Below are 15,902 nucleotides of genomic sequence, written 5' to 3' on the forward strand. Positions count from 1 at the left end.
AGTTTGCCATTTCTAGGTGGACAAATTTATTTTTTGTAAGTGATAAAGTAATAAAATAAATGGCTTTGCTAACCTTATCATGACAGCTTGAGCTAATGTCTGATCATTGTTCTAATGCTTTTAAAGAACAAATCTTCTGCCTTTTAGTGAATTCTGGTCTGTTGGGTTGAATTCGGTATCCAGTAAAAGGTGATTAAATTTAGGGATATTCTTAGGTTACTAAATAAAATAAAATGGGACTAGGGAACACATTAAAGCAGCACACACATGCTCTGCAAGGAAAGCGACAATGTAGTTCTGTGCATAAATATGGGGGAAGAAAAGTTAAAAATGACTCCGCTGAAGAGAAAGCTTGAACTGCAGTTCATGCCTGAGTGCATACAAAAGAGGCCCCGCGAGAGAGAAACTCAAGTGTATATCCCAGTGCCTTAAATGATACAAACTCTGGCTCTGTTCTCATGGCCAGAGTCGTATTCGTAACGGAGGTCTTCTCTGAGGATCCTCGTGCGTCCGGTACGACTCCGCGCTGGAGCCGTTCTCCCAGCAGCAGCAGGAATCCCACCCGGCCCCAGGCTGCTGCGGCCCCTGCAGGGTCTCTGTGCCGAGGAGACCTGGAGGCTTTGTGCAATTTGGATGCAACTGGCAAATAGGTTAAAAAATTACTGCTGGGAGAAGGGATGAGGAACTGGCAGACAGAGATGGATGCCATGGTCACACACACACACAGAGGCAGGTTTGTCGTTCCTGCTGGACCAAATCCTAAGACATGTGAAGGGAATGGTGGCTGCCACTCACCTGGGGCACGTTAAAGGCTGAGCAGAAAGCCTGGGGACGTCGGGTCTGGGGACTGTGGGGCCCTTCCAGCCTGCGAGAAGGCAGAGCTTTACCCGAGCCTTGAGCGAGCCGTAACGGGTCGCTGACTTCTGTCATATTTGTAATTGCTATTTTATGAGGTAGTAGAGAACTGTGCAGTCTAAGGGGAAAAAAAAAAAGGCAAGCAAGCAAGCTCGGGTATAAGTTAGAGCTACCCACGGATTTTTCTAATTCATTTTCTGGCCTCAGTTACGGTTTTATGTGTCTCTTTCCTTTAAGCAGTCAATAAAAACAGTCCTTGCTATGGCAACTACCTCCTTCATCATTTGGACAGACATAACGCACTATTCTAAGGATGCTCATGCCAATTAGCACTGAAAACTTTTATAGACAAAGTATTTTAAAGGAGCTACTCAGTTACATTAGCATTTCCCATTAACATCTTTATTTTTAATCATTCAAAATGTGTATTAGTGGTCTGATTCCAACTCTCTATGGGGATAATGAACAAAGGAACTTTTGCAGGGATGGTGCTTCCTTGAGAGATACGCAGTGGGAGGGAGCGTCCCGGCCTTTGATGCGCACACGGAGCACATCCGTAAGCACTCGCACTCGGAAGTCCCAGCAGAGCACAATCCTGAATCAAAAGACAAAACTGCTTTTTTCAGCTTTCAGCTGCAGCGTGGTACATACCATATTTGCAAAACAGAGCTTGGCACGTCTGCGTAACTCATTGCTGTGGAAAGAGTCATCAAGATGATGTATTGAAACACAGCCATCTCCATTATGGTATGCCATGTATGTTTTTAAAAGCTATTTTTAAAATTAATAGTACTCTGTAATGCTGATAAAGTAGAAAGCATTTATAATTTGTTGCACTCCCAACCTCTTTCTAAATCCACATTAGTCTGCTTTCCACTTGACTGAAGTACATTTTTTTTAAACATATGATGGTTTGAAATTTATTAATAGTGTATTAAGGGAACAAAACCTTTATTATTTAATGGGTACATCATTTTAAAGTGTTATATAAAGGCTGTTGTGCTTACTTTCCACCACTAATTTACGTCTCAATATTATATATCAATGCTCCTAGTGCTCACTGCCACGTGAACGTTCATGCCTATCTCACAGGCTTCTTGCTCTTGATCAAGGGGTTGAATAAGGTATAGCTACACTGTACAAGGAGACACCTTCAAAAGCTCTAGCTGGTTCATGTACCAGAAAGAGTCTACATACATTAATGTGAATTTCAAGGCAAGGTATTTAATTCCACTGTGAAGGCTCCAGGAAACAGCACTTTGCAGTACGCTGAACTTTACGCATATAGCTTTGATTTTCTTAACCATCAGGTTTGAAAGACCTGGATTTCCAAGAAACCGAGATTCAAATGGTATGAATTAGTCTTTAGCTTTCTCCTTCAAACAGGCATCTCTCTCTCTAAGCCTGTGACTAACACAAATGGGACCTTCTGGCGATTTACCTCTTCCCTAGCTTATGAAGTCAGGACCTGCGGGAACTGATCTGACCTCAGCAGAGCCACTTGTTCCCTGCCAGTCCCTCTGGCTTCTTCTTCCTGCCTTTGCCATGCACCTCGCAGCTCACACCACCCTGTTCTCTGTCTCCATCCCCGAAGGCTTTGCAACTACTGAGCACTGAGAATTAGCAATTGTTTTTCTACCAGGTGCTAATAAAGAGCCGGGCCAAGCAGAAACATTTCTGCTCAGCAAACACCTTCACATGAGAGTATTGCTCCCAGGAGGGTTTCGCTGGAGGTCTTCGGTTCCAGGATCTGTCCCTGTCTGGGGGGCGGTTGCCCCAGAGCCCCCGCGGTCCCACCGCAGAGCGGGCACTACTGGCAGCTCACCTCCCGGCAGGGTGAAGGTTGGGCTGACGGGGCAAAGCTCATCCCCGAGGACGCGGCACCTGAGCCTGACTGCCACTGGGACACGGTTAAACTCTGACTGATCTCGTCTGCTGCCAGAATCACGCCATATAGAATACTTGATGCAGTTCTGTCCTGGTTTCAGCTGAGATTGAGTTAATTTTCTTTAGAGTGGCTGGTATGGGGCTATGTTTTGGATTTGTGCTGAAAACAGTGTTGATAATACAGAGATGTTTTAGTTGTTGCTGCACTAGCCAAGGACTTTTCAGCTTCCCATGCTCTGCCAGGTGCAGAAGAAGCTGGGAGGGGACACAGCCAGGATAGTTGATCCAAACTGCCCAAAGGGCTATTCCATACCACATGACGTCATGCTCAGTATATAAAGCTGGGGAAGAAGAAGGAAGGGGGGACATTTGGAGTGATGGCGTTTGTCTTCCCAAGTAACCATTACGCATGATGGAGCCCTGCTTTCCTGGAGATGGCTGAACACCTGCCTGCCCATGGAAGTAGTGAAGGAATTCCTTGCTTTGCTTTGCTTGCGTGCGCGGCTTTTTGCTTTCCCTATTAAACTGTCTTTATCTCAACCCTCGAGTTTTCTTACTTTTGCTCTTCCGATTCTCTCCCCATCCCACCAGGGGAGGAGCGAGCGGCTGCGTGGTGCTTAGTTGCTGGCTGGGGCTAAACCACGACAGTCCTTTTTGGCGCCCAACGTGGGGCTCGAAGGGTTTGAGATAATGACGGATTTGATTGGAATGTGCTAGATAAAATTTATATCTGTTATTGCTGTTAAGCTATTAATCGGCAGGCTTCTGTGCTTGCCATAGGGCTTGCCTGCCTTACTGTATGTTAGAGTCTAGGGCTTGGTAGTGGCTGCTTTTTGCTTTCACTGCTTGCCGTGCTGCTGTACTGCTGATCATCTTACTCTGCTGTGCCTGGGAACATTTTGATAACAGCAATAGCCTTGCGCCTGGGCTGGCAGATGGCCAGGACATCACTGCTGTTTCTGTGCTGCTGTACTGGACAGGCTGGAACTCCGGTGTGAACTCGAGTCAAAGGGACTGTGACCTGTGGATGAATCCACGTGGGAGCAGGACACCCCAGAGCGTCTGTGCCCATGGATTAGTCCATGCCAGAGCAGGTATATCTTGAAACGTCTGTGGCCATGGTTATGTCTGTGCCACAGCAGGTATCCCTCTGAAGGGATTGTGGCCCAAGGATAAGTCCACGCTGGATAAGGTGCACCTCGAAGCATCTGTGGCTGTGCATAAGGCCATGTTGGAGCAAGTTTACTTCTGAAGGTACTACATTCTGTGGATAAGTCCAAGCTGGAGCAGAGGCAAGGGGAGGACTTCATTGCAATGTTAAACCTGATGGTCTGTCCAAAGGGACCAGAGGTGGAGATTGTAATGGAAATACCTTTAAATTGTTGTATCCCGGGATTTGAGTTGCATGTTGTGGGAATTACTATAGCAGGAACCCCTTGTTGCTAGCCAGGCTAGGAGCAAGGGGAGGAGTTCATTGCAATGTTAAACCCTATATCCTGGTCCAAAGGGACCAGGGGTGGAGATTGTAATGGATATACCTTTAAATTGTTGTAACCCATGATTTGAGTTGCATGTTATAGGAATTACTACAGCCGGAACCACCTGAACCAATGGAGGAGAAGCCTTACAAGAAGCAGTGCAAGTGCAGCAGTGACCTGACCTGAGCTGGCTTCTTTGGTGCCCAATAACTCCAAGCAACACACCACCTCTCCTGTCCTGAGTAACAACCATAAGAGATGAAGCCCAAAGTCATGGACTAAATGAACTCAGTGGACATTTTGTGGACATTTTACAAATATTTTGTAGGGGTGGTCCATAGACTAAGGGAATGATATGTGTGTATTATATCAAAGGATGGGAAGGGTGACGGTGGGTAATGAGAATGTATTGGATAGTGTGAGACCTGAGCATGACGTAAATGGTATGGAATAAGGGGTGGATACTGTCCTGGTTTCAGCTGAGATTGAGTTAATTTTCTTTAGAGTGGCTGGTATGGGGCTATGTTTTGGATTTGTGCTGAAAACAGTGTTGATAATACAGAGATGTTTTAGTTGTTGCTGCACTAGCCAAGGACTTTTCAGCTTCCCATGCTCTGCCAGGTGCAGAAGAAGCTGGGAGGGGACACAGCCAGGATAGTTGATCCAAACTGCCCAAAGGGCTATTCCATACCACATGACGTCATGCTCAGTATATAAAGCTGGGGAAGAAGAAGGAAGGGGGGACATTTGGAGTGATGGCGTTTGTCTTCCCAAGTAACCATTACGCATGATGGAGCCCTGCTTTCCTGGAGATGGCTGAACACCTGCCTGCCCATGGGAAGTAGTGAAGGAATTCCTTGCTTTGCTTTGTATTGAGGCGCGGCTTTTGCTTTCCCTATTAAACTGTCTTTATCTCAACCCTCGAGTTTTCTTACTTTTGCTCTTCCGATTCTCTCCCCCATCCCACCAGGGGGGAGTGAGCGAGCGGCTGCGTGGTGCTTAGTTGCTGGCTGGGGCTAAACCACGACAAGTTGGACAAAGACTAGGGCATAAATATGCCCGAAAGAATCTATCAAAATTATTAATGGTGTTTTTCTAACCTTTTTAATGAGGAGATACTCACTTCCAGCTGCACTGCCAGTGTTGGCATCCTTGAGGTTTTTTTTTCCAAAGAGGTTTAATTGAGCTAGGTATAAATAGCATATCAGTAAACAAGACCTTTTGGCTCTGTGAATCATGTCTAAAATATTTGCAAGCCCTCCACAGCCTCTCTGATGGTGAAGAATGTGCTCATTAGGCCGGTCCAGATGCATTCCGCAATCCAGCGAGAACCTCGCTTCTCCAGTAGATAAATCACTGCAATATTAATGTACTTGTTTGCAGACAACAAGCACTACAGTGCTGAGGCAGCCACTCGAAGGACCTTGGCGCATGTGTCTGTTAGGACTTCCCAGATTTTCAGAGTTCCACCCAAAAAGGGTTTTGACACAAGAATCGTAGGAACCTGTGCTTATTTAATTCCATTTAATTTACCCCCTGCCTCTGAGTATTCCAGAATGACTCTAAAAATCATGTAAACAAACCTGTACTGAAAGCAAAATGGACACTGGAAAAAATAGCAACTTTTACTCTGAGTTTACTTACTTGGGAATTTCTCAGCTGACCGTTTATATGACGAACATCTCTATTTAATCTTGCTTTGGTAATGTAAGTGAATGGTCCCCATCGTCTTCAGGAATGCATTTTGTTTTCCTTCAGTAATCTCCATGGCATTAATTGCCTATGTTTAAGTGCATGTGGAAGTGTTTGCAGCATTGGAAACTCTCTTTTTATTTCTAAAGTCAAACTAGGCATAAAAACATGTATACATGTGGATACATACCTACACACTACCCAACTAATTACCTAAATTATAAAACAGACTTGTAAAGCTGAGGTCAAAAAGTAGAGACAAAATACCTCGAAGGTGAAGTGTATATAGAATGTTGTTTTGACCTGAATAATAGAAGTGAAATGTCTAGATCTAAAAATATTCTCAAATATACTGAGGCCCCAGATTCTTCACATTTCCTTAAAACGCAAATATGGGGATTGGAATTTTTCTTATCTTGCCTAACTCCTCTTGGAAATTTAATTTGTTGCATTTATAGACTGCCTTTTATCCGAGGATTTCAAAGTACACTGCCGATCTTAATTAAAATGATTGTATGTAGGGTTGCATACCATTTACAACTCTTGATCAAGGTAAGGAAAACAAGTTGGTTAACAAAAAAAAAGAAAAAGAAAGAAATGCAAAAGGCTGGTAGCATACAGAAGAACAGAGCCCAAGTCACCTGCCCAAATGAGCTGCCGACAATTCCTTTCATACACCGATGGCATGCTTGTTGTCCAGTTCCACTCTGAACTGAACACTGGACTATAGAAAGACAAAAACAAGTGCTATGCTAGTTGTGATCTCTAATGATAACTCACAAGCTGACATGTATTTTACTGGCTGCTAGCTTTAAGTCCCCTGTCTCCTGAGAATAATACACGTAATAACAGCAGTAAATATATTTTATAAAGCTTCCCAGCTCTGTTTCAGGACAGTTGCATTAATACATCTGATATTTTATCGCTTCTGGTGGTTATTTAATAGGTTAAAACTGAAATAATGCATGGCATGAAACATGGCCCAGACGCCTTTCAGGGACAGGTGTTTGGGGGGTGATTTTGTTGTGGGCGTTTCCTTACCTGCGCATCTCCCCATCATGTGGGGCATGGGGAGTGCTGTATTGTCTCACAGGGTGCAGAGGCATTGTGCTCTCTGTGGAAGTAAATACGTGCCGATCATGAGTGTTAGTGAAAGTCTTCAGAGTGTCAGCGCTGGACGCTGAGGAACAGTGCACAGCCCTTGCACAGCTCTATGGAAAGGGACTCTTGGGTCATAAATGTTTCCCATTATTTTCAAGCTATCACCTATCTGTTTTATTCCAAAACCTAAAAGAGAAGAGTACTTGTTGTATTCAGGAAATGCACCTGTGAGTTCTCATTGGTGTAAAATGTACTGAGCCTCACCCCCGTGCTGCTCAGCACACTTGCAGATCCCACTGCTTGAAGTAATCTCCCATTTCTTTTGTCAGCTCTTAGATTAGGAGCTAATAAAAATCTCAAGCATGATGAATGATTTTATTTTGGTAGCCTTAGTGCTAAGTAAACTCAGAGATAAGAAATATGAAGACAGTCCATAATCTTAAACTACATATTAAAAAATTATTTTTCATCTATTCTAAGGCTAAGAGGAGACCAGCAGCCACTCCCAAATTTGGATCCCTCAAAGAAAGCAAAAGCACAGGTTGTACTCAGAACAACATGAAATGGTCACACATGAACTAAGGTTTGTTTGAGATTTGCTCGTTCATAAATCTCGGTTTATATTTGCAGTCTGAAAAACACAGGCTGAGATTCTTTTTTGGGAAGAGTGGAACGGTTGAAAAAAATGTTCTTGCCCATTTCACTTTTCCCTGTTTAACTGCTGGCACTGATTTCCCCTGCTCTTTGACGCACCCAAGCACGCAGCCCTCTTAGCCTGCAATCTTAGAGCCTGCAGCTGGCTGGAGGGGGCCAGGTGGCTCACCCTGGGCAGGGGCGGCGAGGGGCAGCCCGCCCCGCCGTCCCTCACCCAGCACGTTGGGCCAGGCCTGCAGCCCTGCCCGGCGCTTGTGCCACGGGAAGAGCTGGTCCCTGCAGCAGAGCTGCAAGGCTTGGTGCATTCCCAAAGCCGTGCGCAGGGGTTGATTTCAGATTTCAAGCTGAGCCCTGCAGGAAGGCTGGCTGCCCTTGATTAAGGTACGGAAAGGTAAATTGTTATATGTAATGAACTACAAGCCCAATATATTATGAAATTTCAGAGGGCATTGAACAAGGTAGGTATTAGTTTGTTAATGTTGTGATCTTTGAGTACATTTAATCGGGTAGTCTCAAATTCTCATTATCGTGTACCACTTCTAAAAAAATAAAAAATGTATTTTAGTTCTATTGCCCATTTCCAGGCACTGCACTTTCATGTGCTGGGAAAGCTCATATATCCCAACAAATCACATGCTTTTTCTTGTATAATCACCAGATCCCTAAACTGACACGGTAGTAACAATTCACTTAAACTATCTGTAACGTATAGGACGAGCTCCTCAGTGTCAGTAAATCAGCATCTCTCTGCTGACTCTACTGAAGCTACACTGATTTACTCCAGATCTGAAATACTATATTCATTTTTTTAACTGAACCTTATTCTTTGTTGATGTGACTTCCATGAAGGTCACAGATACATCTGTGTGATGCCGTATGAAAGGAGACAGTACAAGGAGATAGTCTTCAGTAAAAAAACCAGACAGCTCATTCCAGTTGATTCAGAAAAACTCACAGTACTGCTACACACGTCCCTGTACTCCTCTGTCACTTGAAGGCATTGACTATAAATCCATGAGTGCAGCCAGTCCAGCCAGTCCAGTCCCTGAATAATTCTGCTGAGATTGTCAAAAAAGTGGGCTTTTAGTACAAACTGTGGTAATGCCTTCTGTGATTTGGTCACAGGTCTGTTAAGAGCCATTCATCAGGTTTGTTTCAGTACTTCAGAAGTACAGGTTTTCTGTAAGTCTTGAGAAAACAGAAGTCAGACTAATGCTCATAATATGCAAATTGCATCTTACTGAAATCCATGAAACTACTCGTAGACTGGAGAACTCTTCTGACTAAAGCAGGGTCCCTGCTAACTCTACATGTTGGGTCCTGCATTTGGCTCACAACAACCCCATGCAACGCTACAGGCTTGGGGAAGGGTGGCTGGAAAGCTGCCCAGCGGAAAAGGATCTGGGGGTGTTGGTCGACAGCCGCCTGAATATGAGCCAGCAGTGTGCCCAGGTGGCCAAGAAGGCCAATGGCATCCTGGCTTGTATCAGAAATAGTGTGGCCAGCAGGACTAGGGCAGTGATCGTGCCCCTGTACTCGGCACTGGTGAGGCCGCACCTCGAATACTGGGTTCAGTGTTGGGCCCTTCACTACAAGAGAGACATTGAGGGGCTGGAGCGTGTCCAGAGAAGGGCAACGAAGCTGGGGAAGGGTCTGGAGCACAAGGCTGATGGGGAGCGGCTGAGGGAAGTGGGGCTGTGTAGCCTGGAGAAAAGGAGGCTCAGGGGAGACCTTATCGCTCTCTGCAACTACCTGAAAGGAGGTTGTAGTGAGGTGGGGGTCGGTCTCTTCTCCCAGGTAACAAGTGATAGGACAAGAGGAAATGGCCTCAAGTTGTGCCAGGGGAGGTTTAGACTGGATATTAGGAAATTTTACTTCACTGAAAGGGTTGTCAAGCATTGGAACAGGCTGCCCAGGGAAGTGGTTGAGTCACCATCCCTGGAGGTATTTAAAAGCCGTGTAGATGTGGTGCTTAGGGACATGGTTTAGTGGTGGACTTGGCAGTGCTAGGTTAATGGTTGGACTTGATGATCTTAAAGGTCTTTTCCAACCTATACGATTCTGTGATTCTGTGATTATTCACCATTTTCCTTATTGAACAACAAGAGCTTCTTTTCTGTATAATTAAAAAGACAACATCAGGTTACTTATTCATAGCGCAAAGAATTCCCCAGATACAGAAGAGTAAACTTGGCAGTAGTGTGAAATAATCCTATGGTCAGGAACTCCTTCAGTGGCTGAAGATGAACATGCAGACTCACCCAGGCTTAGCAGTGTCCCAGAGAGCCTGCGGGCTGGGACACGGTCCATGGACCTGGCTGTGCTGTCCATACTCTGGCTTGGGGAGTGCCTCTTCCCTCAAGGAGTCCTGTCAAAGGGAGAAGAAATATTGGATGGTGATGTACTCCGCTTTGTGGATTAAATGACAAAATCTAGCCGTATGCTTATACTCAACCTTTAAGTGTAAATTAGAATCAAGAAGCACACACCCAAATGTTAAGAAAATATTGATTGAGTAATGACTCCATTAAGTAAGGTAGCATCCGCCACCTAGGGAGTCATGCAAGAAATGCAGGGAAACACCTAAGTGATTAAAATTGTAAATAAAATTTTCCTCTTAATTGTAGACAGTTCATATTTATTTTCACCTGCACCTGCCATGAAGCAACCTGATCTCTGTGCTGAAGGCCCATCACTGAGGAAGGGATGCCACCCTTCCTCCCACAGAAAACTCACCAAAAAGGGGCAGCAGAGTGGGCTCATGAGCACAATTTTGTCTTCATGGCAAATATTGTTGTTTTAACATTGAAAGAGAACAAAAGTGCACCAGTGAGTACTACTGAACAGGATGTGTGTTTACATCTTACCGATGATGTCCAAGCAGCAGTACAAGGGATGTCCAAGCAGCAGTACTAGGGGCGTGGAGAGCGGTATATTGGAAGCCACCAGAGATCACTGCTTTGGTACTGGCTCCATCCTCTAATGGAGCAATGCCCTCATGTTGTCTTAGTTTTTAATTGTTTCAATCAAAAGTTCCTTACCTACTCATACAGCAAAGCAATGAAGGTGTAGACTGTCTATCAGGTGAAGTCTCTCAATGAGGAATGGGTATCAGCCGAAACCCACGGGCACTGCGTGGGCTGGGGCAGCCAGGAGAACTGCACAGCTGGCAGGGCAGGGACTGTCCCACTGCACCTGAGCAACGTACACCTCTGAGGTTATAAAAAACACACTGCTGGATCTCATTTTTTGGTTAATAATCTTCACTTTTGCTAGCTGTTTTTAACCTGATGGTGCTCTTTTTTCCCCATCTATCTCTGTCCATTTCTTAGCATCTTGAAAAATAAACCAGTCATCACTGAAAAAGCCAGGTCAAGAAATGAAAACTAAGAGTTTATTTCTACAGTGAGAGCACAAGTCCTAATGATAGACTCAGCCCAACAATCTCTCGACCACCACTACAGCAAAAACACAAGTAATTTATTCAATAAATTCTGCCTCATTTTCTTGTCACAAATTGCCAGTATTCACTATTCAGTTTATCACAAAGTAATTTCTGCAGACAATTCTTGATCTGAAGTTCATTTGTAGTTCATCTTCAGAATTAATTTCTTTTTGTTGGACACGTTAATGGCATATAACTTGTAATTCTTCTAATGAGGCTTCCAGCATGAACACTTGCATTTGCAAGTTCAAAATAGGTTTTATGAAAATATTCCCCACTTGGTTAAAATTGATTTACAAAAATGTCAAAGTAAATTGCTAAATATTCATGAGAAGTGGATATAAAATACCTCTGAGCAAATATGAAATCAGCTGGCCAAATATTTTGGGGAGCCACTTCTGGCTGGGAGAAGAGGGAAGCTGGTGGGACTCTAGGGTCCCCCCATTAGTTATCCTGTCCAGGGGGACCCCATGGTGGAGGGACTGCTGTGTCAGCATCACAGCTAACTCCAGCCTGGTAACTGTCAGTTTTTAGGTCTTTCCTCAATTGTCGTTATAATTCCTCCACCCTAATTATAACACAGTGGCAGCTCACTGGATCAAATGTGTAAGAGCTCAAGATTGCGACACTGGTTCACCTCTTGTCGTCTTGCTCTACTATTGGTTTAAGTTCAGTGGCATAACAAGGAGAAAGCAGGCTGCCTAGAAACCTTGTGGATGAGGGAGAAGATAAATTCTTTTGTTCTCTGGATAAAAGAGATGTGTGTAGGCTATGGGAGATGCCAGCTGGGGCTGGGTCTTTCTTCTCACTGCTTTCTCACCGCCTAGCCCCAGGAATAGGAGTTTGGAGGCAAAGATGGGGGCTGAGAGGTCTCTGTGCATCTGCAGCAGCTGCTCACTGGTCCTGCTGTCAGCAGGCTCCCCTGACCCCAGCTTGCCATGGAAGAATTCCAGGGCTTTGCATAAACCTAAGATTTTGTGTTTTCTGGAATATTGTTTCTTTTTGTGAGTTTCCTTTTCTTCCTCTGTGACTCATGTCATGCCATCGCTGTGTTCAGCTCAAGGCATCTGCTCCCGCCTGCAGCAGCTGAAGCTCTGGCGATCGGCAGCTCCTGACGAGCCTGCAGAGTTCCTGTCTGACAAATTGATTTCTCCAATGCATCTGGTGAGCACTCTTCCCTACCTCTGTTTTCCCAATAACATTCTAGGTTACATGTTGTCTCTTAGCAGACTTATTTTTAAATGCTTTTAATCTTTATCTACAATTTCTCATAAAAATCTTGCTCCATTGACTTTTTAAGCCATTCTGTTGGAGATGTTGACTTCTCTGTGTTAAATGAATAGTGAATTAATGAGTGGCTCCACTTCTGTATTGAATCTTCTTGACTTTTTTAGTTCAAAATCAGAATCAATAATCCCTTGATCAAGAACATGGAGATGTTAGACAATAATATTTTTCATGGCTCTATTGAGAACAAATGTGTTTGATGCTTCTGTAGGGATGCCAGAAAAAAAAGCGGGGTTATTTTTGTCAGAGCCTTTGCCAGATTTCTCTGAGCTCTGTGTCTAGTGTGGAAAATAAAAGGCCTTATTTAAAAGATATAACCTTTACCACTGTCTCCTGCAGGTGAAGTCCCTGTCCCCTGAAGACAGAGGCAGAGCTCTCATTAAGATCTGAGTCAATATACTGGCTCTGGGCGATGAGGGTTACTGGTTGCATCTGCACCGCCTTGAAAGCAACGCAGAAGCTGGCCTTCAGGTCTAAACACCAGTGCCCTTTTCTCTGTTTTAGTAGGAATGCTTCTGCAATGGCTTTGGCACCTGACATCCCCTCTTGTAAAAGCTGGTGGGACTTGCGGCGGGAGCTCAGCCTGGGTGCAAGCTGCCTGCAGGAGCTCCCAGGGCTGCGGGCTCTCCCCACGTCGTGAGCAGAGCTGGATAATCCTCCCCGGGCTGCGAGGAGCAAAACCCAGTGAAACCGCCGAGCTGAGCAGGGCTGTGTGGCCGGGGCTGTGCAGGTACCCGCACTGCTGTTTCCAGAGTTTGTCTCCTCGGCACTGACACACTGATGTAATCCTTAACCAGCAGCATAGCCTGTGCAGCCAGGAATAAATACCATCTGGCTCATTAAGATTTTGTGCTGCAATATCATAGATTTGTCCCCGTGGAAGACTGTATATGTAAATGCGATGTGCGCTTCCCCGGCTGCCGGCAGCCAGTGGGGAACTTTGCTCCAGTAAAAATAAAATCAGCTGAGCAAGTCTCTCCCTAATCCTTTCTTATTCTTTGAAACAGCCAGGGCTCAAAGGGATTTGCAGCATGTTTCTGAGGATGAAATACTGGTGATTAACATTCATGCCAGGGCTACTCCTCGTACATCTTTAATTTTAGTTACACAAACCAGCGGCCAGATTAAGGGGAAGTGCCATGATCACAGCTGAACAGGTAACGTGCCTGGAGGACCTGGGTCCTGCAGCCTGGAAATGCTTCCATCAAGTTCTGCTTGTGGCAGAATACCTTACAGGAGATCTGTTAGTATTTGGGGTACATATATTAAAATAAACTGCATAGAAATAATCACAGGTAGAAGAGAACTGACAGCTCTGTGGGGATGTTAAGGCTTTACGCGGCCCTGTCATGCCGCAGGTATCAAAACAAATTACGTTTTCTGGAGAACTTGTGTGAGCTTGTATTGCCCTAATTTTTGAAAGAATCAAAGAATATGGAGAAGGCTAGAAAACTGCCAAGGCTCGTACCAGAGCAAACTGGGATTCAAGGAAGAGGTGACATTACTGGAAGACAGTGGACACAGCCCTGATGTATTGAGCGCCTGCACTCTTGCATCCCATGTGGGAATGGGCAGCCCATCGGCCCGAGGCTGGGGGGCTTTAACTGTCCTCTTCCCCCTTAGTAAAGCACTCTGGGGGGGACCATGTTTGGCAAATTGGGCGCCCCAGAGAAATGCTGTGTTCCTCACGTGATTGCGCCAGTGACATTCGGAAAGCAGATTTGCCAAGCAGCAGGACCATTTCTTCAGTAAAACCCGGGCAGCAGTATTTCACATAATAGCTCATCCTCCAAAGTGCTTTTATTCATATTTTAAACTTGGCCTTAATCCTAATGTATCTACTTAGTTAAAATGAGTAATGACAGATCAATTGGAATGTTGATTGAGAAAGTACTGAAAGGTTTGGCTCTGAAAACGGAAAAACTGACTATCTAACAACATAATACAGAGACCTCTCCTTAGATAGTAATGCAAAAATATCCTGTAAGTGAGCCTGGGTGATTCTTTACATATTTCTTCTTTACTCCTTAGAGAACAATCTCTGTCCCTCAAAAAGAGAAGACAGAAGAGAAATGGGAGAAATGGTCTCAGAGCGGAGCTCCAGCTGGAAGCAGACCTCCACCCTTTCCTGACCTACGCCTTGCACATCAGGATTGAGAGTGGTTTCAGTGTAATTGCTTCAATTTTACACCAGCTTGTGATATTCCTGATATGCAGGAGTTATCACATATTCTGGAACTGGGTTTTCACTTGGTCCAGCGAAGGCTACAGTAATTCTTCTATTGATTTCAGTGGGTAAAGTCCACTAACTTCAGCAGAAATTAGCTCAAGCCATAAGTTGGCGATGTCAAAACATGGGCACATATATTATTAATTTTACAGATTTATAGAGTTATTTTGCATATTTTATAGCAATAATTAGGTATAAAGGTGTTTGCCTTTAAGGAAGCAACAAAATAAATCATATGTCTTGATAAAAGTCATCAACTCATGCTTATCCATGATTAATTACATGCTTCTTTTAAAGTAAAAAAAAAAAACCAAAATGAAACCAAAAGAAGCTGTTTGTGTTACGGAGAACAAAAATGTAACTATGTTCTTTTAACACAGTGCATTTTTAATGATGACTCAGAGAAATTTCTATAGTTTTTAAAAAAGACTCATCTCTGGAATTAAAGGAATTTTGGATTTCACAGTGAAAAATAAATTATTTGGAAAGGAAAATTATAACCATACAAGAAACGTCTTGTCCTGATATAAAATTGTTGCCTATATAGTTTCTCTAATAATATTTTTCATGTCTATGTTCTCCTCCATTCAAAGATCATTTTGATATTCCCAGTGACTAGTGCTCATATACCTGTCTTTCCACCAGAAATGCCCACTGACTGGCATCAACAGTTTAGAAATTGGCAAAAAGGGGCCAAAATACAAATTGCCCCCAGATCATGGGCATCTGTGGCTGCTTCAGAAACAGATACGGATCTTCCACAGCACGTATGCTGTAAGACCGATTGTTTTTGTCCAGGAGAGATGACAGTGTTACCGCCTGTAATTACTGCAGTCCCTGGAGCTCTTCAACCCAGGGCATCTTCTAATTACTGCTAGAAAGCAGAGGCTGTCAGGCAGGATCCGTTAGCAAAGAGCCCTCATGGCGTTTGGGGCTGGGGGTTAGGGGACTGATATACGAGGGACTGATTAGGCAGAGAGCTGGCTGGTGAAGTAAGTACAGCTGAAATGTTTTGTTCTCTCCTTCTCTGAGAAACGGCCCCCGGGAGCCGTCAGGGCGGCTTGTGCCAGCTGCAAGCTCAGCTTAGCAGGGAGCAGTGTCCACGTCCTGATGTGAAGGCGTGAGAGGGCAATATAAATAATACACTGTGACTTTGTGACCTGTCAGAGCAACCGTAAAAAATGAGGTAGTGCCAGCCATAGGAACAAAACCCCACGAGCAACCTATGATTATAGTGCTGCAGAAACAACCAGGAGTTTCTCAGTTCAGATGT

General features: G+C 44.4%; 1 long non-coding RNA gene across 6 annotated transcripts; it reads left to right on the forward strand.

Moving 5' to 3' along the window:
- The first annotated feature begins 1,467 nt into the window (after positions 1-1,467).
- Positions 1,468-15,158, forward strand: LOC140658098 (uncharacterized). Of its 6 annotated transcripts, none has more exons than XR_012044601.1 (4): positions 1,468-1,611; positions 12,170-12,276; positions 12,904-13,129; positions 14,431-15,158. It is a non-coding gene; the product is annotated as an uncharacterized lncRNA (long non-coding RNA). The 6 variants fall into 6 exon arrangements; XR_012044602.1 differs by having other exon boundaries at positions 1,468-1,602; positions 12,739-13,129; XR_012044600.1 differs by having other exon boundaries at positions 1,468-1,602.
- Positions 15,159-15,902: the final 744 nt, after the last annotated feature.

The sequence above is a fragment of the Ciconia boyciana genome, chromosome 11 (genome assembly GCF_034638445.1).
Source record: "Ciconia boyciana chromosome 11, ASM3463844v1, whole genome shotgun sequence".
Taxonomy (NCBI): domain Eukaryota; kingdom Metazoa; phylum Chordata; class Aves; order Ciconiiformes; family Ciconiidae; genus Ciconia; species Ciconia boyciana.